The 27604-nt window shown below is 41.6% G+C and overlaps 1 long non-coding RNA gene across 4 annotated transcripts in view; it reads right to left on the bottom strand.

The window, feature by feature from the left end:
- The window catches only part of LOC123455321, a 67642-nt gene that overhangs the window by 12193 nt on the left and 27845 nt on the right, over positions 1–27604 (bottom strand). For 3 of the 4 annotated variants that reach the window (XR_006633835.1, XR_006633834.1, XR_006633837.1), the window contains one exon: positions 24654–25200. The exons of the other annotated variant lie outside the window; for it this stretch is intronic. This is a non-coding gene — a long non-coding RNA (uncharacterized LOC123455321). Of the gene's footprint in view, positions 1–24653; positions 25201–27604 lie in introns of those variants that run through there. 4 annotated transcript variants of the gene reach the window in all.

The following is a 27604-nucleotide window of genomic DNA, read 5'->3' as shown; positions in this document are numbered from 1 at the left end:
GTATCAAGTCTAAGAACTGGCATTTCTAGCAAGTTCATGGGCAAGGTTGTTCCTGCTGGTTCAAGGCCAGTCATTCTCCATACCTACACTTAGCTCTGAAGGGGCAGCATGTAAGATTCTTCCAATTCTGACATAGACTATGTCTTCTTAAAAACAGGAGTATTGAGATGTAATATACATTTCATACAATTTACCATGAAGTGTACAGTTCAATTACTTTAAAAATACAGAATTGTATATATAGCAAATAATTGATTTTGGATTTGTTTAGGAAACTCTACATCTCTTAACAACTATCCTTGATTGTTTTGTTTTTTTTTTATTTTGATGATGTATTTGTAAGCTTTGTATTACTATAATGAAATAGCAAAGGCAAATAAATTTATGAAGATCAAAGAAAATTAGAGTATAGTTTTAGAGACCCAAGTCCAAGTGCAAGCAGCCCCACTAAAACTAGTGGCAGATAGCAATGGTAGTAGTGCAGTTTCGGTGTCAGAATAAGTGTGACATCTCAAACTAGAGTATAGAACAAATGAAGAAAAGACCAAGCTTCTCAAACACCCTCTGAGGGCATGCCTTCAAATGACCTAATGACCCTAAGCTCCAGAATCTTCTAACACCATAGGTCCAGTCTTTCCATATAAGATACTCAAACTATGGCCAAATCACAGCAGATGCTCAGTTCACATTAAGTCTTGTTTATCTTTGTATTTCTAGCATTGAGTCTAATATCTGCATACAGTAGATAGAGACAAAAATGCAGCCAATTCAGTCAATACACTATAACTAAGATTTTACCCTAAAGCTAAGAAGCATAATGTACAGTTCCCTTCTGGTACCCAAACTCCATGGTAACAGATCTTCTTCAGTTTACCCATTGCCCTCCAGCTAAGACCATACAACTCACTCTCCCTTGAAGTGTGGGCCAATGAGATGGAGGTGGAAATAGTATAAGGAATATCTAAGAAGTCTTCTCAAAGATGAGGCCATACTTCCTTGCAGCTTTTCTCCCATCTCACTACCGAGAACTAAGATATGATGCCTGGAGCTCTAACAGCCATTTTACAGAGAGGAAAAAAAGAGACAGAAGCTAGAAGAATTCCCACTCCTAAAAGCCAAGCCATTTCATACTACTTTTTACAGCAAGGACAAATATGCTTCTACATTTAAGTCATTGTTTTTGGAATTTTAATTATCTGGAGACCAGTTCTCACTGATTAGTAAAAGCCTCCACTCTTTCCCTCACAACAGAGGATTTAAGGCAGAAAAATGCCTTGTTGTTAGATTGAGCATACTCTTCGTTGTTATCTGCTAATGACCTACTGAACAATCCTTGAACTTGAGGGTCAAAACCAAAATTTCTCAGTGCCTTGTAGTAGCACTGACTCATTGAAAGAAAATGCGACCTCCCAATCTGACTCTGTCTCTCTTAATCAACTTTGCTGAGCCTCAACTTCTACCAAAGGTTCATCACAAAGTCCTAGCTTTAGGCTTGTTAGGAAGATGAACAGAGATGAGGTAAGTGTCACACAGAGAAGTGGCAGGGACATAAGTGCTTCTTCCTGCTCACTTGAGCTCCATTTTAGGAGCTCTGGACAGAAAAGAATTAATCTGTGACACCTTGATGATTTCATGAAATCCACAGGAACCAAGTGACATCCCGATTTAGAAGAATCTAAGGCAGACTGTAACTGCCTGGTGGCAGGGCCTGTCTCATGGCTGTATCCACATTGCCTGGCAACAGGAAGCACTACAGAAGGAATGACCAAAGCACTGGGTCCATGGAGGGTGACCCCTGCTGAGTGTGGACCAGCACAACTAACAAAATGACCCACCAGACCCACGTGAGGATCTCCCAAAGCCAGTGCCAACCCAACTTCCCAAACATCACCAGCAGCTGTTCCAATGTCCTTAAACTCTTAAGTCTCAAAGAAGGGACATTGTGCTCAATCACTATGAAGCAGCTGGCAATGGATGTGAGAGGGAAATTTATGACATGGCAAAAATGCAAACAGCTCACCAGAAACCAACCAGAAAGATTCAGATACCTTCACTACATTATACATGTATGCATGCATGTATTAATTGTGAGACAGAACATATCAGTATGCATCCCAAACTGCTTATAACTCCTTCTGTAGCCCAGGCTGTCCTGGAACTCCTGATCTTCCTGCCTCTGTCTCCTGAGTACTGTAATCGCAGGGATGACACACTCAGCTTCAAAGTTCTTTTTGCCTTTTATATCTTTTTTTTTTTTTAATCTTCTTGGGGACAGTTTGCTGTGTGATAAATTTGTTGTGTGTCCAGACCCTGATTTATGTGCTCTGTTAAGGAAAGGAAAGGAACTTTTCTATGTGTGTTACCTAGAGTTTTTATGAGCTAATTACTGCAAATTGCTCTGGGACACTTAACAAAGGAAAATCTCCCTTTAGTGACTCCAGTCAATGCCTCAAGAGAGAGGTGGCATTCCTTCTCCTGAATACTTTTAATTTTTATTTATTTTTATTTTTTATTTTTGTTCATTATTTATTTGAGAGTGACAGACACAGGGAGAAAGACAGATAGAGAGAGAGAGAGAGGATGGACGCGCCAGGGCTTCCAGCCACTGCAAATGAACTCCAGATGCGTGCGCCCCCTTGTGCATCTGGCTAACGTGGGACCTGGGGAACCAAGCCTCGAACCAGGGTCCTTAGGCTTCACAGGCAAGCGCTTAACCGCTAAGCCATCTCTCCAGCCCTATTTTTATATTTAAAAGAGCTAAATGAAGTACCAATTTCCCCCTGGAAATTCCCTCCCAAAGTCTGAAGAATAAGCAGGAAACAAGTATGAACAAGCATCTCAGACTCATGATGCCCATTCTAAGAAACAAGTGCAAGCTGTGCATACCACACAGCAAAAGCAAACATCTGGATCAATCCAATAATAACTTTAGGAAGTAGATTTAGCAGAGGGGGTCAACTTGTTGGATGTAAAAAGATTTGGAACACAAACCATGAGAAGACATAGGAGAAAGAAAGCAAGAGGCATGTCTGCTATACCAGCAGGGTCCCTTACCTGGGAGGGAGGTGAGGTCCAGACACTTCCCTGGTGTGGAGTCCAGGCACGGAAAGCATGTGGTTCCCCCCAGGATGACACACCATGCTGCCCTTCTTTCCTTCTTTACTCTGATCTCCTGGCCATCTGTGCATCTTCAAATTTCTGTTGCTAAAGGGATGGTGGACTGACACATGAAGAGACCTTGAAATGCCTTGCCAAGTAGAAGAAACCACCACAGAAGGCCACCAATTGTATAAGCCCATGCACACAAGAGTTCTAAAACAGACAGATCCAAATGACAGAAAATGGCTTAGTGGTTATTTGTGAAGCAGGTAAGAGGATGAAAAGGTGGGAAATGAGAGCTGAAAGGGGACAGAGTCTTTCTTCAGGCAATGAAAAAAGCCCCAAGTTTGACTGTGGTATTGTTAATGCAATTCTCAAGATGCCAAAAATCACTGAGCTATTCATTTATGGCATGTTTTTATATATTAATAAAACTTACAAAAGCCCATTTGTTTAGTCTGAAACCGCACAATGCTTTATGCAAAAATTAACATCACTTTATTGCGACTCTGTTCCAGAACAAATACTCAGTGGGTGAACTGGGCCAGGGACTATATTTAATTGACGTAATTCTGAGCTTCCCAACAGCCACTCCAGAGCATAGAAGGTTTTTAACTAATAGGTATAACTCTTCTTTTTAGAAACATTCCCACAGTCAAGGAAATTTGTTAATAGGTTAAACACATTGGAGTGTTTGGAACTTTGCAAGGCAGACATGCTCATGTCTACAAGAAGAGAGGAATATACTCAAGGATCTCTTTTCAGATGGTGGTGGCCACAGAGGTGACTCAAAACTCACCATATAGCTAGAGAGATGGCTTATAAGTTAAGACACTTGCCTGCAAAGCCTAAGGACCCAGGCTTGACTCCCCAGGACCCTCATAAGTCAGATGCGCATCTGGAGTTTATTTGCAGTGGCTAGAAGCCCTGGCACATCCATTCTCTCTGCCTCTCTCTCTCTCTCTCTCTCTCTCTCTTTCTCTTCCTTTCCCAACAAATAGATATATAAATAGATAAAACTCAACATAGTGCTGAGAAGATGTGACAGTGGAGTGTTGAGCACTAAATGCGACATCTCTCTTGCACCCTCCAAGGCTCACGGTGGAAGAGGTAGTAGAAATAATGTAAGAGCCAAAAGAAGGGTAGGACTGCTTACAATGCAATCTTCCAGACACAAAACAGGTCGATGTTCATGACCTCACAGTGCTGACCTACCTACTCAAGACCTTCCTAAAAGGAGGAAAAAATGATGGCATCAAAATAAAAGAGAAACTAATTGGAAAGACGAAGGGATTCAGTGGAGTGGGGATTTGGAGGGGAAGAATAGGAGTGACGGGATGGCTTATTGTCTATCCTTATAGAAGTTGTTAATGAAAAGTTTTAAAAATAGGAATTAGGCCTAAGATTCTCAGATTGGATATTATGACTCAGCAATTTGATATGGAGACTTCTGAATTCAAAGCCTACCTTCTTTTTGTCTCTACTAAACTCCATTGCAAGGAAGGTTGTCAGGCAATCATGTAAAGCCTGAAGGATAGGAAAGTTTAAATTTTTCTCCCTACAGGTCATATGCTTATTCCTTTCTTAATTATCTAAAGGCCCACAAGTACAATATGCTTAAGCAATAGATTAGTCATGTGTGATTATTTTAAGAATAGTTCTCATTGTGTCCAGCCCCTCAAATGAGTAAATAAGTTTCAACATGTATCAAATGTTTGACATTGTTTTACCCATGCTCATGCCATTAGATCCATATCAGTTATTCACAAAGGTTATGAACAAACATTTTCCTTGCCCTAGGTCTGTGTTCCCAAGCCTTACTAGAACAGGAACCAATATGAAACACTAAATCCAGTACTGTGCACTAATTAAATAATGCAGTCAACATATTAGCTGAGCTCTGTGCCAGGGGCTGGTTATTCAAAAAATGAAGCCCTGTTCCTACCCTTGTTAAGCTTACATCTATATATAGCAAAGCATCCAGGAAAATGTAGTACAATGTCATAAGGGGTAGGATGGAGAGAGTACAAGGGGTTGTAACAGCACCTCGCCAGGGCTTAGGAAGACAGCTCAGTGGATAAAGCCCTTGCCTGAGTACCTGAGTTAGATCCCTGTGATCCCCAGACTCCATGCTGGGCTTTTGTAATCCCAGTACACAGAGATAGAAGGCAAATGCAGGAGAATTTCCCCAAAATTCATAAACTTAGAGGCAAGCAACAATAACAGTAAGGGGAAAGGGCAATGGATGGAGGGAGAAGAGAGAGAGAGACCTCCCTATATGCACCATGACACCAATGCACATGCATGCATACATGCATGTATGTGTGTGCAGGCACACGCACACACATAGTACATCTCCTGGATTTGGGAGCGTGGGAAGTTTCCTTGGGGAGGTGTCATGCAGGCTGAAGGACAAGTGGGAACACACAGTAAGAGTACTGGAAGCAGGGAGTCTAATCTTTGCTGTGCCCTGGGCCCACCCAGGCCAACCAAGCAGCATCTCTGTGAGTGCAGACCATTCAGAAAGCTCTGTTTGCAATGCTTTCCCACTGATTCTAAATTGTGGCTATGTTTGAGACTTACTGCTTTACACTTTTGCTAAGATTTGAGGGTCTTTATTACTAAAATATTGCCTAGCTTCACAAAATAACTCCCTGCTCAACCCAGTATATCTCTATATACTGTTTTTGTTCTTTCCCTGATCCATACACTTTGAACTTAATATACTTATCCATGATCAATATTACTATTAATATTCTCTCCTTTCATTTTCCTTCTTTCCATCCCTCCCCATTTAGTTGCTCATTTAAAAACTCATTAGGAACAGGGAGAGAGATGGTTCCATGGATAAAGGCATTTGTACCACAAACCTTGCACCAGAGAATTTGAATCCCCAGCACTCATGTAAAGCCAAATGCACAAAAGGCACTCATGGCTACCTTCCAACGCACATACAGCAGTGGGAAGCAATCAGGAGAATCCTGAAGTTTACAGAGCAAGCTCGCCTGGCCTTCACAGCAACAGAAACCCTGTCTTAAACAAGGTGGAAGATAATGACCCACACTCTGAGGTTATTCCATGACTTTCACATGCATGACCCCCACACACACCATACACAAATAAATACATCAATATTAAAACTCATTAGGGATACATAAGCAACAACAGCCAGAAGAACACTGCCTGGATGGTGGCCCAGTGGATTAAAGGATTTCTTGTACACAGGGGGATGTAAGAAAATAACCAAATATATACAGGATTATGGAGCCAGGTTTCTTGCTGTCTGACAAAAGAATTTTAAATATGAAAGGGGAAATGGCTGTGTTTGAGCTGAACAAGAGGTATGGTTCTGAACTCTCTGTTGATGCTCTTGCGTTTTGTTACAGCTCTATGCACCAGGAGGCCTTGGAAGCTGTGGTAGACCAAGAGCGGTCAGCATGCCAAGGGGACAGATGTCTAAAGAGCCATTTCCCAAGGAGAAGAGGCCTTAGAAAGTAATGATTGCCAGGCTGTGGTAGAAACAGTATAATCTACTTTTTGCTTTCTTTTTTTTTTTTTTGCATATAAATTGGAAAACAAATTAATCTTTGGATGTCATAAGGTATTCAAATATGATGAGGCATGTCAAAAAGACATGAAAACTAGTTTGAACCATGTAGAAAAACTGGGATTACTTGAGCATTAAGATAAATGTGATACTTAGGCTTCAAGGTCACTGAGAAATCTGGCTAGAGCTGAGCTGAAAACCTCCTTCTCAGAGACCAGCTGACAGAAAGCTGAAAAAAGCTACACTGCATACAGTTCCATGGGAGAGAGAAAAATAACCATTGGAGATAAACAACAGTAGACATTGCAATCCTTAAATTTGGCAGCCAGGCCAAATGAGCCAAAGGGTGCAATAGTGGCATGTCTGTTATGGAGAAAAGCTATCTCTCTCTAATGGACTAGAGGCTTGCTCCTTGGGAGGGAATACATCCCTGATACTAAAAACCTACAACAGGAGAAGTCATGAGCCCTAGGGGTGTAATGTCTGCTGGTGTCTGCCTAAATGTATACACTATGCTCACCTAACTGCCCAGTAAGCACTTCTCTTAATGTTCATACCCATATATTAATGCTACTCTCACTTTTTTACTAGAGAGCTTTCTCTTTTCAGATGTCAATGACCTTGGGATGACTCAGAAGGCATCATGGTGTTGAGAAGAAGTAACAGAGGAATGTTCAGCACTGAAACATCTCTTTCATACCTTCCAAGGCTTAAGGTCCATTGCAGAAGAGGTGGCATAAAAAATGCAAGAGACAAAGGAAGGGTAGAACTCCTTAAAATTCACTCTTCGAGACACAAAATGGTCTGGACATCCATGACCTCACAGTACCTGGCACTACTTACACAAGATCATCATAATACAAGGAAAAGATGATCACATCAAAATAAAAGAGAGACTAATTTAGAGGGGGAGGGGGTATGATGGAGACAGGAGTTCCAAAGGGAAAAGTGAAAGGGAGAGAATTACCATGGTTTATTGTCTATAATTATGGAAGTTGTCAGTAAAAAGGAAGAAAAAAGATAAATGTGAAAGGAATTTATAACCCCCTGAATAAAATATCACTAAGACCATGCAGATCTGAGCAAACAGACGGAAATGACAAGAAAGTTCTTCCTGGTGGTAGTATCCTAGCTGTTGAATATAGAAGAAATAATAGAAATAGAAAACCACCATGTGATAATAATAATAGTAATAATTAGTGCAAGAAACATTAGTGCATGCCAAAGTTTTCAGGCAAAATTTAAAAGACAAATGGAATATTGACGTAGCCGCAAAGTATTTTTCCATAAAAGACATAGTCATTATAAAGAAAAGAAAAACTTTCTAGTGAAGCAACCTGGCAGAACCCACCCTATTCACGCGTAGCATGGAATACACGTCTGAAGAGTCGGCTCCTGGGCTGCCAGACACTTAGCATTGCTGTAGATACTCCTGAAAACGGTACACACAAAACCTGACCTATGAGGAAACAGCATAGCCCTTAAATCAAGAAACATTCTATAAAATAACTTTCCCATCATCTTAAAAATATTATAGTTGGGGAGATGGCTCAGCAAAGTGGCACATGGGTCTAGAGTTCATTTGCAGTGGCAGGAGGCCCGGGGGCACCCATTTTCTCTCTCTCTCTCTCATAAATAAATATTTTTTTAATGTTATAACTGAGGGTTGAGGAAATATCTCAGTGGTTAAAGGTGCTTCCTGGCAAAGCACGACAACCTGAATTCAATCTTCCCCAGCACCAATGGAAAGACACACAAAGTAGCACATGTGGCTGTGATCCCAATGCACCCACCTTGAGGTTATCCTCTGGGCTCTACTCATATCACACACAATACAAACATGCATACACAAACAAATAAGTAGATTTTAATGTTATAGTCATAAAAGCCAGGGAGGGACTGTAGAGTCACTGCACAGAAAGAGTTTGAAGATTATGATAAGGTAAGGCAGCATACTGAATCATCTTATTAGGAAGGGCATTGTTAGGACAATTGGTGAAACTTGAATGGGATCATTGAGTGATGAAAAGAATTCTTTGATCTGTTCTTGCCATTTTCCTGTAATTTTGAAATTGTTTCAAAAAGTAAAAAATAGCCAGGCATGGTTGTGCACGCCTTTAATCCCAGCACTTGGGAAGCAGAGGTAGGGGTATTGCCATGAGTTCAAGGCCATCCTGAAACTCACAATTAATTCCAGGTCAGCCTAGGCGAGGGTGAAACCCTACTTCGAAAAAACAAAACAGACTTCTGGTTAAGATGGCGGCGTAGGCACCACGCCAAAGCAGCCTAGGGGATAAAAACACCAAAAACAAAAACCTCATCAAAATACACACTTTTACTAAAAAGTGAGGTGTATAGGAAATTAAAACGGCAGTGGAGAAGTAGAAGAGATCCAGAGCATCCAGAGCCCGCACAGACCGGCAAAAGCGACCCTGGCAGGTCTGCCGACCGCAGCGGCAGTGGTGCACCAGAAAGCCACCAGGCTCAGCTTGAGCCACAGGAAAAGCCAGGTGAGGAGAGCTTCCAATCACACTGGAGCTCTCTACAAACTCTAGAAATATGAAGGGAGAGCAGCAGTGAACAACGGAGGAGCAGATCACAAGGTAGAAGAACAGGTGGAACAGCAAGAGAACTAGAGCAGCATCGGGTCCCTCCCCTCCCCCACCGCCTGTGCCCAGCTCAAGTGAACACAGCAGCGGTCCCAGGACCCAGCCACGCCAACTTAAGCTGACAGCAGGATCCAAGCAGGAGCAGAGTCCGGCAGCAACATCAGCTGCTCCAGCACTGGCAACAGTGGATCCAGCAGTGGCAGCTTCAGCGGCACCAGCAGCAGATCCAGCAGCAGCAGCTTCAGCAGCAGCAGCAGTGGTTCCAGCAGCAGCAGTGGCGGATCCAGCAGCAGCGGTGGATCCAGCAGCAGCAGCAGATCCAGCAGCAGCAGGGGTGCCAATCTGCAGGGCCACAGTTGCCAGGCTCGGTTTGCCCTACAGGAAAAGCCATGCCCAGCTTCATAAATCAGAACAGTGGCCCAATGACACAGCCAGCAACTTGACTAAGACCAAAATTCAAAATCCAAAAAGGTAACTGGGATTGCACCAGGGAAGGGTTTCACTTGGTCACAAGCTGACTTGGATCCCTCAACATATCAGAAATCTTAACCTCGTTGTTGATAGAGGATCTGGTTGTTATAATACCTACTCTTACATAAATACTTGGTGCTGTTTTTCATGAATGTGTACAGTGTTTAGTTAAATTTTAGAATCTACTTGTATTTTATTCCACTCAGCCTACTTGAATACTCCCATAGCAGACAAACTCAACCCTTAGAAATACCTTTGTATATACTCTGAGAGTCTTAAGAGCCACACCTAACACCTTAAGCTCCTACCCTGAAGATATATAACATCAGATCAATAGATACAGCTAAGAATACCCAGCTAGCTACAAAATCCAAGCATTAACTTAATCCAAGATGCAAAAATATATACACAAGAATATAACACAAGAAACACTAAAAAGCAAGACAATATAAATTCACCTAAAAGTATTAATGCATCAGAAATGACCTCCAGTGAAAACAAGTTAGAGGAAATGCCTGGGAAAGATTTCAAAAGAATGATTAAAAATATGTTCAAAGAAGTCAAAGAACAAATCAAAGGAGTTGTTGCAGTCTGGGTCGCATTGCTGTTAGAAATCACCCAACCAAGAGCAGCTTCTGGGAAAAAAGAGATTTATTTTGGCTTACAGGCTCGAGGGGAAGCTCCACGATGGCAGGGCAAAACGATGGCATGAGCAGAGGGTGGACATCACCCCCTGGCCAACAGAAGGTGGACTACAGCAACAGGAGGGTGTGCCAAACACTGGCAAGGGGAAACTGGCTTTAATATCCATAAGCCGGCCCCCAACAATACACTCCCTCCAGGAGGCATTAATTCCCAAATATCCATCAGCTGGGAACCTAGCATTCAGAACACCTAAGTTTATGGGGGACACCTGAATCAAACCACCACATTCCACCCCTGGCCCCCATAAACTGATGTCCATACATGATGTAAAATACAATGCATTCAGTCTGACTTTAAAAGTCCCCATAGTTTTTTTATCAATTCCAATGATGTTCATACATCCCCATAGTTCAAGATCTTTTAACTGAGCCATAATACCAAAATATAACCTCAAAAAAAACCCAGAATGGCACAGAATAAATACTCACACTGCAATAGATGGCATTGGGCATAGCAAAGAAACATTCAACCAATACAAGATTTAAAACAACCAGGGAAAACATCAAACTCTGTAGCTTCAAGTCCAGCAACTCTAGCCAGTGACAAATCTTCAAGTACGATAATTCTAACCAGCAACAAGTCTCTGGCATTCCAATTCCGCCCCTCCAGCTAGGCTACTCACGGTCCTGGAAAACTTCATCAGGGCCGGCAGCTCCTCGGCAGCCATCTCATGGTCCCGGCATCTCCACTGGGTCTCTACTGCAAGCCACGGTTCATCCTCATGGCCCCATGGGGTCTCTATGCAGGCAACCAGCAAACCTGCTTCACACTGCCCATGGCCATTTCCAAAACACAAGACCGTGTTGCAAACTCAATGACCCACTTTCCAGCATTTCTTATACTCCACGATACCAAGTAGGGTGCCAATTTGTTAATCCAGGGGGGAATAAAGCAGACTTTGAAGAACAGGACACTCCTTGAGCACTCAGGCCCCTTCAAAAGAGTCTACATTTTTCTTGTTGCCCCAGCGCAGGTCAGCTAGCCCAGTCTCAAAGGTTGTAATCTCTCAGTTGCAGCTGAACGGGCAGCAGTTCACCCAAAGATTTTTCTTTCTGTGCCATCTCCCACTGCTCACACCAGTTGATTTCTACTCAAAGCAACCCTGCACAACTTCTCAGGACATGGGCATAAGAGCAAGCTTCTCACACAAACTGCTAGCCCAGTCCAAGCAAAGCTCTTTCTCACCCTCATAAGCCAAACCTCACAGTCCATAGTTCTTACTGCCTTCAGGTCTTTCAGCTCTGACCAGGATAGACCATCAAGCTGTACTTACAGCACTGCAAAGCATCTCTTAGGCCAAAGTTTCAAATCCTCCCACATTCCTCTTGAAAATCAGCTCCAAAAGGCCAGAGCCACACAGTCAGGTGTCTAGCAGCAATCCCACTCCTCGGTACCACTTTACTGTTGCAGTCTGGGTCGCATTGCTGTTAGAAATCACCCAACCAAGAGCAGCTTCTGGGAAAAAAGAGATTTATTTTGGCTTACAGGCTCGAGGGGAAGCTCCACGATGGCAGGGGAAAACGATGGCATGAGCAGAGGGTGGACATCACCCCCTGGCCAACAGAAGGTGGACTACAGCAACAGGAGGGTGTGCCAAACACTGGCAAGGGGAAACTGGCTTTAATATCCATAAGCCGGCCCCAACAATACACTCCCTCCAGGATGCATTAATTCTCAAATATCCATCAGCTGGGAACCTAGCATTCAGAACACCTAAGTTTATGGGGGACACCTGAATCAAACCACCACAGGAGTCAAAGAGGAAATCAAAGGAATCAAAGAAGATGCAGGACACCAATTTAATGTAATAAAGATGGCAATATAAGACATAAATAAGGAAATAGAAATAATAAAGAAAAACCAGTCAGAATTACTAGCAATGAAGAACACAGTTAATGAAATAAAAAATTATGTAGAAAATCTCACCAGTAGAATGGATGATGGAGAGGACAGAATATCTAAGCTAGAAGGCCAGGTGGCAGATCTAATACAGTCCAACAAAGAGAAAGACAAGCTAACGGAAAAGTATGAATGGGAATTTCAAGATATTCGGGACACTATGAAAAGATCAAACAGAAGAATTCAGGGCATAGTAGAAGGAGAAGAATCTCACTCCAAAGGCATAGTAGGCATCTTCAACAAAATCAAAGAAGAAAACTTCCCCCAAATTGGGAAAGAGGTGCCAATGCAGATACAGGAAACCTTTAGAACCCCAGCCAGACAAAACCTGGAAAGAACCTCTCCTCGCCATATTATAATCAAATTACCAAACACACAATCCAAAGAAAAATTATTGAAAGTAGTTAGAAAAATCAAGTTACCTACAAAGGCAAGCCCATTAGGATTACAGCAGATTATTCAACACAAACTTTAAAAGCCAGAAGGGCTTGGAGTGAAGTATTCCAAGTTCTGAAAGACAACAACTGTCAACCAAGGTTACTTTATCCTGCAAAGCTATCCATTCAAATAGACGGAGAAATAAGGACATTCCATGACAAAAGCAGGTTAAAGGAGTATTTGAAGACAAAACCAGCTCTCCAGAAAATACTTGAAAGAATCCTCCATGCTGAAGAAAAGGAAAAGCACACATATAAGGAACCTAGAAAAAACAAGCAATAGTCAAATACTAGTTAACACAAGAGAGCAAAGGTAGAGCCGAACCACACACACACACAAAAAGGCAAACATAAATACACACCTTTCAATAATATCTCTTAATATCAATGGCCTCAATACCCCGACGAAAAGACATAGGTTTGCAGACTGGATTAAAAAGCAGGATCCTACAATTTGTTGTCTCCAAGAAACTCACCTTTCTACAAAAGATAGACATTATCTTTGGGTAAAAGGTTGGAAAATGGTGTTTCAAGCAAATGGGCCTAGTAAACAAGCAGGGGCTGCTAGCCTAATATCTGACAAGGTAGACTTTAGTCCAATATTAGTCAAGAAAGATAAGGACATTCACTTTATATTGATTAAGGGCACACTCTAACAGGAGGACATTACAATCCTAAACATATATGCACCTAACATGGGGGCTCCCAAATTCATCAAACAAACACTATTAGAACTACAGTCACAGATAACACCAAACACAGTGGTGGTGGGTGACTTTAACACCTCACTCTCATCAATTGACAGGTCATCCCGGGAAAAACCAAAACAAATAAAAAAGTAAAAAAATTATTGGTATAATTTGTAATACTTTGATAAGTTTCCAATACAGGTGTACATTGTAAACTAAAAAAAAAAAGGTAGGAAGTTTGAAAGAAACCTCAAGTTATATGGCATCAGCTCTCATGTGGTTTGTTTATTAATTTTCAGTTAGGGAATCATAATATAGAACCTGGCTGGTCTCAAAATTATGATCCTCCTATCTCAGCCTCTTAAGTGCTGGAGATTACAGGCATGCCCCATCATACCTAACTAGTTAAATTTACTTGAGAGAGAGAGAGAGAAAGCACTAGACCTCCTGCAAGATACAAATGCATGTGCCACTTTGTAAATCTGGCTTTACATAGGTACTAGGGAATCCAACTCAGGTTGTCAGACTTTTCAAGCAAGTGTCTTTAACCACTGAGCGAGCACTCTCCTCAGTCTTAGTTTTTCTTTTTTTTTTTTATGAAAAAGAGAAAGAAAGAAAGAATTGGTACATCAAGACCTCTAGCCACTGCAATAAACCTCCAGATACATGCATGCCCTTGTGCGTCTGGCTTACGTGGGTTCTGATTAGTTGAACTTGTGTCCTTAGACTTTGCAGGCAAGTCCCTTACCTGCTAAGCTATCTCACCAGCACCTTCTATTTTTTAATAAAGACCAGAAACTAAGGAGTCTAATATTTAAAAGTTGTCCTATTTAAATGCCTTCCATATTTAAGTTTGCATAATCCCATATTTTCAGAACAGTGATGGCTCCAGAGAAGTGTGGACAAAGCAACCAGACATGTAAATATATGTGATTTACCAAGAAATTGTTTTCACCTGGGTCCTTAGTTATTTTAATGGATATCAAAAGCATATGCCAATAGCATATTACTCAGGAACCTTTTAAGTTCAAATACAAAAGGGAAACAAACCAAGTAAGGAGCTTTTTTCTCACACTAACCATAAATAAGTTCCTTTTGCGACAAAAAATAGTAAATGAAATGTTTTTGAAAATATTTTATACATTTATTTATTTGTGAGACAGGGAAAGCGACAGAGAGTGGGGAGGGGGATAATGGGTGTGCCAGGGCCTCTAGACATAGCAAATGAACTCCAGATACATACACCATCTTGTGCATCTGGCTTCACATGAGTACTGAGAAACTGAACCTGGGTCCTTAGGCTTCATAGGCAAATACCTTAACTGCTAAGCCATCTCTCCAGCCTGACAATGGTTTTTAAAATCTCTTCATTTAGGGGATAGAGAGATGGCTTAGCAGTTAAGGCACTTGCCTATGAAGCCTAAGGACCCAGGTTTGACTCTCCATGTTCCACATAAGCCAGACACACAAAGTGACATAAGTGTGCAAGGTTGCACATGTGCACAAGGTAGCACACACATATGGAGTTCGATTGCAGTGGCTGGAGGCCCTGGCACTCCAACTGTCTCTTTCTCTTTCTCTCTCTCTCTCTCTCTCTCTCTCTCTCTCTCTCTCTCTCTCTCTCTTGCTATCTATCTCTATCTCTATCTCTATCTCTCTCTCTCCTCTCTCTCTCTCTCATAGAAAAGGTCAGTCTGTTGGGCTTGCCTCAAAAAAAAAAAAAATCATCCTCATTAGCCGGGCATGGTGGCGCATGCCTTTAATCTCAGCACTTGGGAGGCAGAGATAGGAGGATCACTGTGAGTTCAAGGACACCCTGAGACTCCTAGTGAATTCCAGGTGAACCTGGGCCAGAGTGAGACCCTACCTCGAAAAGCCAAAAGAATAAAATAAAATAAAATAAAATAAAATAAAATAAAATAAAATAAAAATCATCCTCAAGGGCTTGAGATTGCTCAGTGGTTAAAGACTCTTGCTTGAAAAGCATATTGGCCCAGATTCAGTTCCCCAGAACTCATGTAAAGCCAGATGCATAAAATGACACTTGCATCTGAAGTTCATTTGCAGCACAAGGAGGCCCTGACATTCATATTTTGCAAATTAGTAGGTATTTTTTAAAAAATCATCTTCAAAAATGTAAAATATTTTATAAGCAATCTACACAACAAAGGGAAAATGGAAATTTTTATCAGGCAAAGGGAAATAATTTTCCTATCTCAGCAAACATATACCAACAGTTTGCAAACTGTAAGCTGCTTTTCTACACAAATAAATAGGAGTCCTGTAGATAGTCCCAGTATGCACCCTTGATACCAACTTCAGAACCAAATAGGCCAACCATGCATCCTGCTGTAAGGAATAATGACTGATCACAGAGAGGCAATCATGCTTAATGCAATCCCAATCTCATTGTAAGGTGTAATGACCAATCACAGAGCAGCGTCCATACCGAATGTGGATGTATACTTGTACCAGGGACCAGGGGCCAATCTGGATTCCACTTTCCTTGATGGAAGCACATAGCTCACAAAGAAGCAGAATACCCCTGTCCAACATCCGATCACTGAAAACAGGCTAGTTACTAATGTGACTTGTGTCATTTAAACTATATTGCTTTCATTAAAAAAGCAATCATAATTCTAAAAGTCTCATTTTTTTCCATTTATCTCAAAATAAAATGATTCTGTGGACTCCTTAAGACATATATTAACATAAATAGAACATAGACAGGCAAGTTTCCACTCACCAGGTTCCTTATCACAAAACAGTTTTGTCAGTTTACAGTTAGATACAATGAATAATTCCTGATCCATCCCTAGCTGTTTTAGTTTTCTGAGGCTTCCATAACAAAGTACGACAGCCTGGGTGGATTAAACAACAGAAGTTTATTTTCTCACCGTTCTGGAAGCTAGAGGTCAAGGTACTGGCAGGACTGATTTCTCCTGCAGCTTCTTCCTCTGATTTGTATATGGCTTCCTTCTCCCTTCATCTTCACATGGTTTTTCTCTGTGTACAGCTCTGGTCTAATTTCCTCTACTGGTAAAATGATGGTCACATTGGAATATTACCTATCCTACTAACCTCATTGAACCTTTATACCTCTTTAATGGCCTCCTCCAAACACAACCACATTCTGAGATACTCAGGGTTAAGACTTTAACCTGTATATGGAGAAAAATAACTCAACCCAGAACACCAAAAATCGCTTAAGGATTGTTCTTGTTGCCCAAGTCAGAGCCTGTACTAGATAATTCCACAATGCTGAGATGAACATCCCAGCACTGGGGAGGCAGAGGTAGGAGTATTTCTGAGTTTAAGGCCAGCCTGAGACTAAATAGTGAATTTCAGTTCAGTCTGGGCTAGATCAAGGCCCTACCTAAAATATCCACCACCACCGACAACAACAAAACAATTAAGTTCCTGGATGGGGGATTCAGCTATAGCATGAAGGATTTCTTTGTATTCTTCTAAAGTTGGATCGGTGTTGGTTTTTCCTGGAACTTCCTGTTGTGAGTATCTCTTGTTGTATCCTCCACATGGTGGGTTTTGATTTCTTTCCCTCACCCTTTCCAATAAAAGTTCAAAGTAGCTATAACCACCAAGTGATCTCAGCATAGAAGTGGATGCTACGTTCCCCTTTCTCTCTGGATTTCTGTTTTTACTCAGATGTGTTTTTCATTTTTCAGATCTTCTTTATTTTAAGGCATTTGTGTGTGTATGTGTGCCATGTGCTGACCACTGTTCTGAGCAGTCTATTCTTTATTTTATTTTATTTTTTTAGAAACGGAGAGAGGGAGTGAGAATTGGTGCACCAGGGCCTCAGCCACTGTAACTGAACTTCAGATACTTATGACTCCTAGTGGACATGTGCAACCTTGCATTTACCTCACCTTATGTGTCTGGCTTATATGAGATCTGGAGAGTCAAACATGGGTCCTTAGACTTTGCAGGCAAACACCTTAACTGCCAGGCCATCTCTCCAGCCCTGAGCAGTCTATTATTATGGACACATTCAAGTAATTACAGCAACTCTATTTTAACTCAATTTCATGGACAAAACAAACCGAGGTCCCGGGAAGTTAAGTAACTTCCCAAGATTGCAGAGCTACCTGTGCCACAGCTGAGCTCCAAAGCCAGTAGCTTGATAAACACAAGCTTAATGTTTGCACTATACTATGTTTGGCTACATTACAGTCCCCACAGAATTTTCATTCTCCAGATGTTGCACCTCTTTCTTCCATTTCTTCTCTATTATCCTGCCACTTATGTCTTGGCTATTGTTTGCTTAGAAACCTTCTTTTCTACTCATCACTCATTCAATCAGCACTTTGGGTATTTCTACTATATACCAAATAGCCCTCAAGGGCCTGCAGTACAGAGAGCATGTAAATAAACAATGGCTTAGTGCACAAGTTGCTTAGTGTTTTCAGATCCTAATGCCCTTAGCATTGCAGCAGTACTTCATTCTTCCTAGAGTAAAGGGGTGGTTTTATTTATTCATTTATTCCAAATTACTTAATAATAGTCATTTATTTTTGGAACATATTTATGTGCTCCTCAAAAATTAAAAGGTCTTGGATTGGTTTTTATTTCCTTCAGCCTTTCGGGCATTTCATTAGATGTTTAGCTCCTAGAATCAGCTGCTTGGGTTCAAATCTTGGCCTCTCCCTTACAGTGTGAGCTTAGACATGAATCAAGGCTTCCTTGAGCTATAGTGGTTTTTCTTTTTCTTTTTTTTTTCACTCGTAAAGGGAATTATAATAGTACCTGCAATGGTTTGCATATAGGGTGTTTATGAAAAGTGTCATTCACAGCCTGTGGTGCTTTTCAAAGTGGGTGAAACTTTTAGGAAGAGGGCCTTTGAAAGGAAGTTATGTCGTTTGGGCATTACGTTGAAGGGGTATTAGGACCCTGGCCATTCTTATCTCTCTTTGCTTCTTGGCCACATAAGGTGAACAGCTTCTTCTGTCATATTCTCCCACATGATGAACTACCTTGCCAGAAATGAACAGACCAGATTAACCAACCATGGACCAAAACTATGAGCTCAAATAAGTTTTTTCTCCTTATAAGTTGATTGCCTTGGGCATTTTGCCACTGTAACAAAATGTTGGCTAACATAACAGCCATCTCATAAAGATATGGCGAGAATGTAATGTAGACATGTAAAGCTCTCACAAAGGGGGTTGGAATTCAGCCATTAAAACCTAAGGTGCAGGCTGGAGAGATGGCTTAGCGGTTAAGTGCTTGCCTGTTGAAGCCAAAGGACACCAGTTCAAGGCTTGACTCCCCAGGACCCACTTTAGCCAGATTCACAAGGGGGCACACACGTCTGGAGTTTGTTTACAGTGGCTGGAAGCCCTGGCGCACCCATTCTCTCTCTTGCTCTCTGCCTCTTTCTCTCCCTCTCTCTGTCGCTCTCAAATAAATAAAAATAAACAACAAAAAAAATTAAAAACCTAAGGTTTTTAAGGAAATTTGGGTCTTTTTGCTTCCAGTTCAATCCCCAATGTCTAGAACAGTGGCTGGCACTGTTTTCAACATTTTCTATTTTAAATAAACCTTAAAGAGGACAGTGTTAAATCTAATGTACTTAACAGCAAGGTATGTTCAAAGGAAGTATATTTTAGCAGGTGAAAAGTGGGAGCTCTATCTGTAGGAAATTGCATCTTCATTAGAGGCATGAGGAAAGCATGCAGAAAGGCTTTTACACTGCTGCTCCTGGCTCTTAGCAGATGACACGTTGCAAGCAAGCCTGCTCTGGGCCATTTCCTGGAAGGGTGTTAGGGCTCCTTTCTGCGTTATCTTAGTTTTGTTAGAATGATACAGAACCCTGACGATGTGGGGAGTGTTGGAGAAGGGTTCTCTGCCATAGTCTATGATCGAATTAGTGCAACTAAAATTATAAAATGGATAGATATTCCCCTAGCCCTAACTAAGATGAGCTGGGTTACTATACTTCATAGCTTCCATTCTGCACAAGAAATCATGTTTCTCCTGAAAGAAGTTATTTTTGTATTCCAACTGCTCTTTCATTTTTCCATTTTTAAGTCTATAATTCAGTGGACTCTTGAATACCCACAGTGCTGTCCAACCATGACCACTATTTTCTTCACCCAGAAAGAAATGTCATATCCATTAGCAGTTGTGGTTTGAATGAGAAATGTCATCCATGTTTGAACACTTGGTTGTCAGCCAGTGGCTCTGTTGGGAAGGTTATGGAACACGTGGAACCCTGCTGGAGGAAATGGGGGTCACTGGGGCTGGGCATCAGGGTTTTGTAGCGCCAGTCCTCACTTCCTATTACATTTTCTCTGCCGTCTGATGGCCAATGAAATGTGACCAACTGGCCTCCTGCTCCTGCCTCCATGCCTTACCTGCCATGATTGAATGTATCTCTGAACCTGGAAGCCAAAAACCCTTTCCTTCCTAAAGTAGCTTCTTGTCAGGTATTTGGTCACAGAAATGAGAAGAGTAACCAATAAAGCAGTCATCTCCCATTAGCCACCCCCCAGTTCTTAACCATTCACTTTCTATCTTTTATAGAGTTGACATTTCTGGACATTTCACTGGAAGCATTTATTCATGAATAAGTGGTAATTTGCATCTTTTTAAACTAAGAATAATCTTTTCCTAGCTAATCCATGTTGTGGCATATATTAATATTGTATATTCCCTTTTATTGTTGTTTTATGTGCTTTTTAATTATTTGTTGTTGAGAAAAGGTCTGTTATCCAGGCTGGCCTGGAATTCACAATCCTCCCTCCTCAGCCTCCACAGTAATAAGATTATAGTCATGTACCACTGCTCTCAGCATGTTTTTATTGCCAAATAATATTTCATTGTATAGATGCATTCCATCGTGTTAATCTATGCATAAATTGATGGACAATTAGGTTGTTAATACTTTTTTGTTATGAATAATGTTGTTGTGAATATATATGGAGATATTTATAAGTTTCATTCATATTTCTCTTATTTCATTCTCATCTTTCAATTTAATTGCTAGGAAAGAAACTACTGGGCAATTGTAACTGTTTCACACTTTGGAAACTGTCAAACTGTCTTCCAGAGTCACTGTACCATTTCACATTACCTCCTTCTATGCATGAAGAGTACCGTTTTTCTAAATCCTTGCCAGTTTTAATTTTGTTTTTGTTTAGCCAATTATAGCCATCCCTGTGGGTATGCATGCTATTTCACTGTTGACTTTATTTTGGTTGCTTTTTGTTTTGTGTTCTTCAGTTTGTTTGGTGCTTTTGAAACCAGGTCTCACTAAATAGTCCAGGCTTCACTTGAAATCACTATACATACCAGGCTAGCCTTGAACTCACAGCAATCCTCCTGCTTCCATCGCTGGTAGTGCTGAACTGCATATGTGCGCCACTATGTCCAGCTCTGCTGTGGTTTAGATTTGCATCCTCCTGAGAGCTAGTAAGGGTGATCTTTTTTTCAGGTGCTTTTTGGCCACTTGTGCATCTTCATTGGAGAAATTTCTACATCCTTTGCCCTCCATTCAATGAGATTGTCAGACTTTGTATTGTTGAATTCTAAAAATTTTTTAAACGTTTTTGCATGTGTATGTGGTATGCACACGTGCATATGTGCTCATATGTGTGTTCGGGTATGCACTGTGTGTACGCACACACATGTGTGCACAGGCTTGCAAGTGGAGGCCACAGATGGGCATCAGGTGCCTTACTCAACCACTCTCCTTATTTTACTGAGGAAGGGTCTCTCGTAGGAGCCTAGTGCTCATGGGTTCAGCTATCCAGCTAGCCAGCCTGTCCTGAGGACTTCCTAACCCCAGCTCTCTCAGCTAGCTGTACACTGGGATCACAGATGGATGACACGCCCTCTTGGCATTTATATAAGTACAGGGGATCTGAATTCTGATCTTCATGTTTGTGGTGCAAGCAGTTTATCAACTGAAGGATGGTTAGGGAACAGGTTCATTTGCTAGGTCATAGTGTCCATCCTCTGAGAAGGATCACTCAATGGTTAGTCACGCTGGACAGTGACAGCCATCTGGCTGATATTTTCTGATCTTCCTTTAAAAATGGAATAGGATTTTTTACTTGCAGAAAGTTTCATTCTCTATGCTTCATGTGGTAAATGACAGTATAGCTTTCCTAATCCAGGCAGCCTGATAGATTTGAATGGGGAATTCACATGAGTGCTATCATACTTGCATCCTATCTAGATTAAACAATAATGGGGTCAAAATATTTTTAGAAATATTAGAGGCTCAACCCACAGATGTATTGAGACCTTCTCTGCCTCATTAGATGCTAGTTGCTTCCCTGACATATAAGACTCAATATTTGCTCCAGTGGTTTTGTTTGTTTGTTTGTTTGTTTTGCTTTTTGCCAATCCTGCTTTACAGGCTGACACACACAGCCTCTAATGTGTGGCTAAGATGTTTTTTAGAGCCCTAAGCACAATCCCCCCGCAAAAGATACAAGAGAACTCCAATGTGGAGGATTGAACAATTTTGAAAGGGATTAGTCATGAATCTAGCACAGGCAGACTAAGGTCAATTGGGCAAATACATGACAAGAACGTATGAAGATTATGGGCATTAATGCAGTCACAAAGGGTAGCGAGCAGCTAAGTCTGCAGATTCTGCCACCCTCACTGCTGATGAAAGGGTTCAGGTAAGAATGACTGGCCCAAAAATGTCTGACATCTTGTGGATGCTCACAGAAGGGTGTCTCAAAGATGCTTTAAAGAAGTGAATAAAAACAATTGGGAGAGCTGGGTGTGGTGGCTCATGCCTTTAATCCCAGCACTTGAGAGGCAGGGGTAGAAGGATTGTGGTGAGTTCAAGGCCACCCTCAGACTACATAGTGAATTCTAGGTCAGCATGGGCTAGAGCAAGACCCTACTTCAAAAAATGAAAAGAAGCCGGGCGTGGTGGCGCACGCCTTTAATCCCAGCACTCGGGAGGCAGAGGTAGGAGGATTGCTGTGAGTTCAAAGCCATCCTGAGACTACAGAGTTAATTCCAGGTCAGCCTGGACCAGAGTGAGACCCTACCTCGAAAAACAAAAAAAAAAAAAAAATGAAAAGAAAAAAAAAATAATTAGGAGACATTCCAGTATGTCTTTTGCTTTATAAATGAGTAATCATAAATAGGTTACCCTAAACTGTATCCATACCACTGGGCTAAGCTAAGTCAATCTAGAAAATGCCTTAATGTACAGGCCTTTTTTTCTCTCTAAGATACAGAAAATGCTGTGCAACCTCAGCACTCTTGGCTGCCCATGGGGCCACGCATTACAGGAAACTTTTTCCCTGGGGTGCCATGGGCACATGTCTACTCACTCCACACAGGGCAGATGACAGACCAAGGTATGATTGCACAGAACAGGGTGAGGACTTGCTTACAGGACACCTAAAAGCAGCCACACCACTGAGAAGTCTCATCCCATCCTCAGCCTCAGGGTGAGGGGCTGCTTACAGACCATTAGTGACTCAAAGGCAGCTGCAGCACCAAAAAGCCCACTGTAGAATAGCTGAGGACTCACAGAGGCTGCGTGTCAGGAGCACACTGCACACCCTACAGGCAGCTCAGCTGGTCAGAAAGTCCACAGGATTTGCAGGCAGCTCAATCAAGAAAGTCCCTCCCTAAGCAGTTGTTTTCTCTTACAAATTGATCTTGCAACATTTTTCCAAACTTGTTGACTTCTTGAGTTTCTTGAGCTTCCTTCCTCTCCCAAACAGGGAATGTTACAATTTTTAGTAACATTGGCCATTCAACAGTTGTTTATCATTCCTATAACCTTGGGAGTCTCGACTCTTCTAGACCTCTTGATCTGTTGACTCCCACCTCCCTTCAGAAAGAAATACTTTAATTTATAAGAATCTACTATACAATACCACTTGTGATAAGCCCCAGCTGAGGACAAGACCCTGATGTTTCTAGGGGCTCACTTTTATAACTAAATCAAAGTGCCGCACACGGCGGTTGAGACTTGTAATTAGGGTTCGTATATTGAGATTTTGACTCTGTTTCTCTCACTTTTTCTACATCACTGTAATGTAAATGACATGGGAGATGCCCCTCCAGAAATCAACCCAACACCAAATCGGATGGAGAAAAGCGATCTATTCACATGTGGTCCAGAGTCGGGCTAGCTCCTGAAAGTCTCCAGCCCCCAACATTGTGTGCCTTTCCCATCTATAGTTTCAGTGAGAAGCAGAACCAAGCAAGCAGGCAAGTGGGCATTTCAGAAGCAGATGCGTGGTGGTTAGCAGCTGCAATTGGCACAAGGAGATGGGGAGGGGTGGGCGAGGGAGAAATTACAAAACCAAGTTCACACAGTTCTTATCTTTAGCAAGCAAGACTGGCTGACCTCACGTCCTTGGGCAGGAAGGGTGTTGCCAAAGAGCCTCAGGCCTTCTTTCCTAGTAACTTTGTAATTTTCCATTGTCCAACCACATACATATATTGATAAAATGTCATGTGCTGTTTAAAACTCATTGAAAGCTGGGTTCTGAGAAGGGTGGGTATGTCTGGTCTCAGCCCCCAAGCAGATTTAACTCATGAGCTTTCCAGACTTCCTCTTGAGATTAGATGGCCACCTGCCTCTGAAACAAGGAAAATAATGATAAACAGGCTTTTAAAATCTGGAAAAGCTGAGTCTTAACAAGACCAAGACTTATGTATTAGGTACTGGTGCTTCTGTAAAGCTACACTGAAATGTCATATCCAAGAAAGAGAATACTGCTAAGTGGTCATTACTGGGATTATCATTTAAAAGAAATAATCTAGCTTCATTCATTGTGTCTTTTGTTCTTAGGGAGTCAAGGAAGACTCCCCCATGTTCTGATAACCTCTGTACTTTCTCAATTTTAAGCCATGTTAAAGGGCTCTATTCACCATTTCTGGGTCAAAGTGAGTCAACTCAGGTTGTATCGCGGGTATTTATTTACAAGCAATGATAATACCATTTAGACACTGCAGTAGCTTGAATGTGCGAGTGTAAATATATGGCCCAATAGATTTGTTACAAAAAAAATGAGTCACACAGAGCCAGAACAAGTGAGAGTGAAGAATCACAAAATTTATTCATGTTGACATGGACTCAGGGGAGTATCTTCCAACATCTGAGTACTGAGCTCTGACAGCTTAGAGTTTTTATAGACAGTTTGACTTTATCTTGAGCTCTTAATACTAATGTGGGTTAAACTTCTGTGACTATAAGTGTAAAATTACAGAAGTTCAGGGGAGTTTGTCTATGGCTGAACTATCCAGATAACATACAAGCAGGGTGTAGCTGCATAGACAGGGAGGCGATTCAAGGTCATGCTGTCTTCCTGGTAAAGGCTTACACAATAGAAGCTGTTTTGGAGGATATCTGGGTCTGTTTCTCTGTCAAATTTCTTCTATCACAGACTCAGGTGTTTTGTTAAAATTGAATTTCAGCCTCTACAAGGCAGATTCCTGCTATGGGGTGGAGGAGGTGTCATTGGGGCAGGATCTGAATTCCAAAGGTGTGGAGAGAGCAGTTTTGAGCTCAGGGTTCCTGCTTGCTGGTGTTTGCTTGGGTCCCTTCTTTCTTTCTCTCTACTTGCATGTACAGAAGTAAGCAGCTTCTTCCATTGATGGAACTTCCCCTGGATCTGTAAACCTAAAATAAACTTGTTCCTCCCCTAAACTGTCTGTTTAGCTCTTCATCCCAGCAAGATAGAGCTGACTACAGCAGACATAGATTGCTGGGTAGCTTGTCTGGGCGCCATCTATTTTAGTAGTCATGGGAAACAAGAATGATGAGACAAAATTTTATTATTATGTGTTATTATATACATAATTATTATAAAAATTATTTTATTATTATCATATTAATAAAGTAATGCTAAGTAATAAACATCAATTAATTGCTGCCAGCTTCTATTTCAGGATTAGGTTTATGTCTGGTCCAATTTACACAAAAAGAGGGTTAAACGCCACTAAAACTATACATAGGTACATAGGTGTATATAAAGTGATGTTAAATTACAAGAAACAGGTTTCTATGTTTTTAGTTTTAAAATAAAAAATACTAATTCGTGTTTGCTACAATGACAGATAGATGTTCTTAGGGCTGAACAAAATACCAACCATCAACTCTGCTTTTTAAATTGTCTTACAGATTCAATTAAAAGGTCAAAAATTTAGGTGAGTTTAAATGCTTATTGTATTGGCTTAAATCCTTAATGGACTGCTTAATTTGGGCTTATTGATATAACACAGGACTATTAAAGTGTTTACCTATGGTTAAACTATCAGATGTTTAGATACAACCTAAGTGATTTCTATGTTTCAAAATAATAGTTATAAATAAAAGGTTAGAATGAGCAAACTTGAGCAACCACTGTGGAAATTAGTACGGAGACTCCTGAAAAAGATGAAAATAGATCAACTATATGACCCAACTATTCCATTCCTGGGTATTTACCCTAAAGAATCCACTTTTCACTTTAGAGATATTTGTTCAACTATTTTTTTGTTGTTTATTTTTACTTATTTGAGAATGACAGAGAGAGAGAGAGAGAGAAAGAGGCAGATAGAGAGAGAGAATGGGCGCACTAGGGCCTCCAGCCACTGCAAACCGAACTCCAGACGTGTGCGCCCCCTTGTGCATCTGGCTAACGTGAGTCCTGGAGAATCGAGCCTCGAACCGGGGTCCTCAGGCTTCACAGGCAAGCGCTTAACTGCTAGTCAATCTCTCCAGCCCTGTTCAACTATTTTATCGTGACTCTGATCATAATAGCTAATAACTGGAATCAACCCAGATGCCCATCAACTAATGAATGGATAATGAAGATGTACAGATGCACATGGAATTCTACTTGGAAGTAAGGAAAAATGAAATAATGAAATTCACAGGAAAATGGGGGGACTTGGAAAGCATTATTCTAAGTGAGGTCATACAGACTAAGAAAGAGAAATGCCACATGCTTTTTCATATGTGGCTCCTAACCTGGACCACCTGAAGAAGACTGTGAACAGGGTTAAGAATTAGGATTATGGGTTTAAAACCAGAATGAGACCAGAAAAACAAAGTGGAAACAGGGAGGGACAAGGGAAGGGGTACCAAACAAACTAGCAGAGGGAAAGAATAAAGGGGGTGAAAGGGCTGTGGGGGGTTGGAGGAAGGAGAGAAGGTGAGGGTCCTCACTATTCCCCAGGGTCATTGGCCACTGACGTCCCTGGCACAGGAGGATTTGGAGGGAGCAGGGTGAGGGAGACAGGCAATGAACTACCCAGAAGGCAGTCTGATAGGTAGTGCTTTGGCTCCTTTATTTAAAAGGGGAGTGCGGGGGGGCTGGAGAGATGGCTTAGCGGTTAAGCGCTTGCCTGTGAAGCCTAAGGACCCTGGTTCGAGGCTCGGTTCCCCAGGTCCCACGTTAGCCAGATGCACAAGAGGGTGCACGCGTATCGAGTTTGTTTGCAGAGGCTGGAAGCCCTGGCGCACCCATTCTCTCTCTCTCTCCCTCTATCTGTCTTTCTCTCTGTGTCTGTTGCTCTCAAATAAATTTAAAAAAATTAAAAAAAAAACGGGGAGTGGGTTTATAAACACTTGGGAAAGGTTGAGAAGGTACATGCAGACTATAAGGTAATTGGATACATAGGTTTATGGGTTGCTATCTAATTGCCTAGTGTTGGAAGGCAGAGGTTGTGAGGGAGAAGCTGCAAGGGACATAACAGAAGCTGCGAGAAAAGCTATATGAATTCAGCCACATATTGGGTGGCTACAGCAGCAGGGAGACTGTTTACTAACATGTAAGGGTCTCTTAGGCAGCTGCCCACAAGGTCAGAAACTGTGGGGAGAGGCAGAACCTTAGACTATGGAATGCTCAGGTGCTTTGGGATAAGGGAGGGCCCACTGGTCCCATTTCTTCTGGGCGAAGATGAGGTACACTATGACCTCACGAGAAGGGAGGGCCAGCTCTGGTGCCAAAGTGGGTTCCCCACGATAAGGCCCACTGCAACCCTCACAGGTCCCCGGCCATGTCCAACAGCCCAGGCTAGCTTTCTTACAGTCCCAACCCGTGTTTAGCAATTCCCGACAAGAAGGGAAGTTGGGAGGGGAGCTACATAAAACTAAAGACTAAAACAGTACAATATCCTCTTATATACCAATATACAAGATATACTTAG

Source organism: Jaculus jaculus, chromosome 16 (assembly GCF_020740685.1).
Source record: "Jaculus jaculus isolate mJacJac1 chromosome 16, mJacJac1.mat.Y.cur, whole genome shotgun sequence".
Lineage (NCBI taxonomy): Eukaryota > Metazoa > Chordata > Mammalia > Rodentia > Dipodidae > Jaculus > Jaculus jaculus.
The sequence above is the reverse complement of the archived record's forward strand: the minus strand, read 5'-3'. Positions and strand labels throughout refer to the sequence as shown.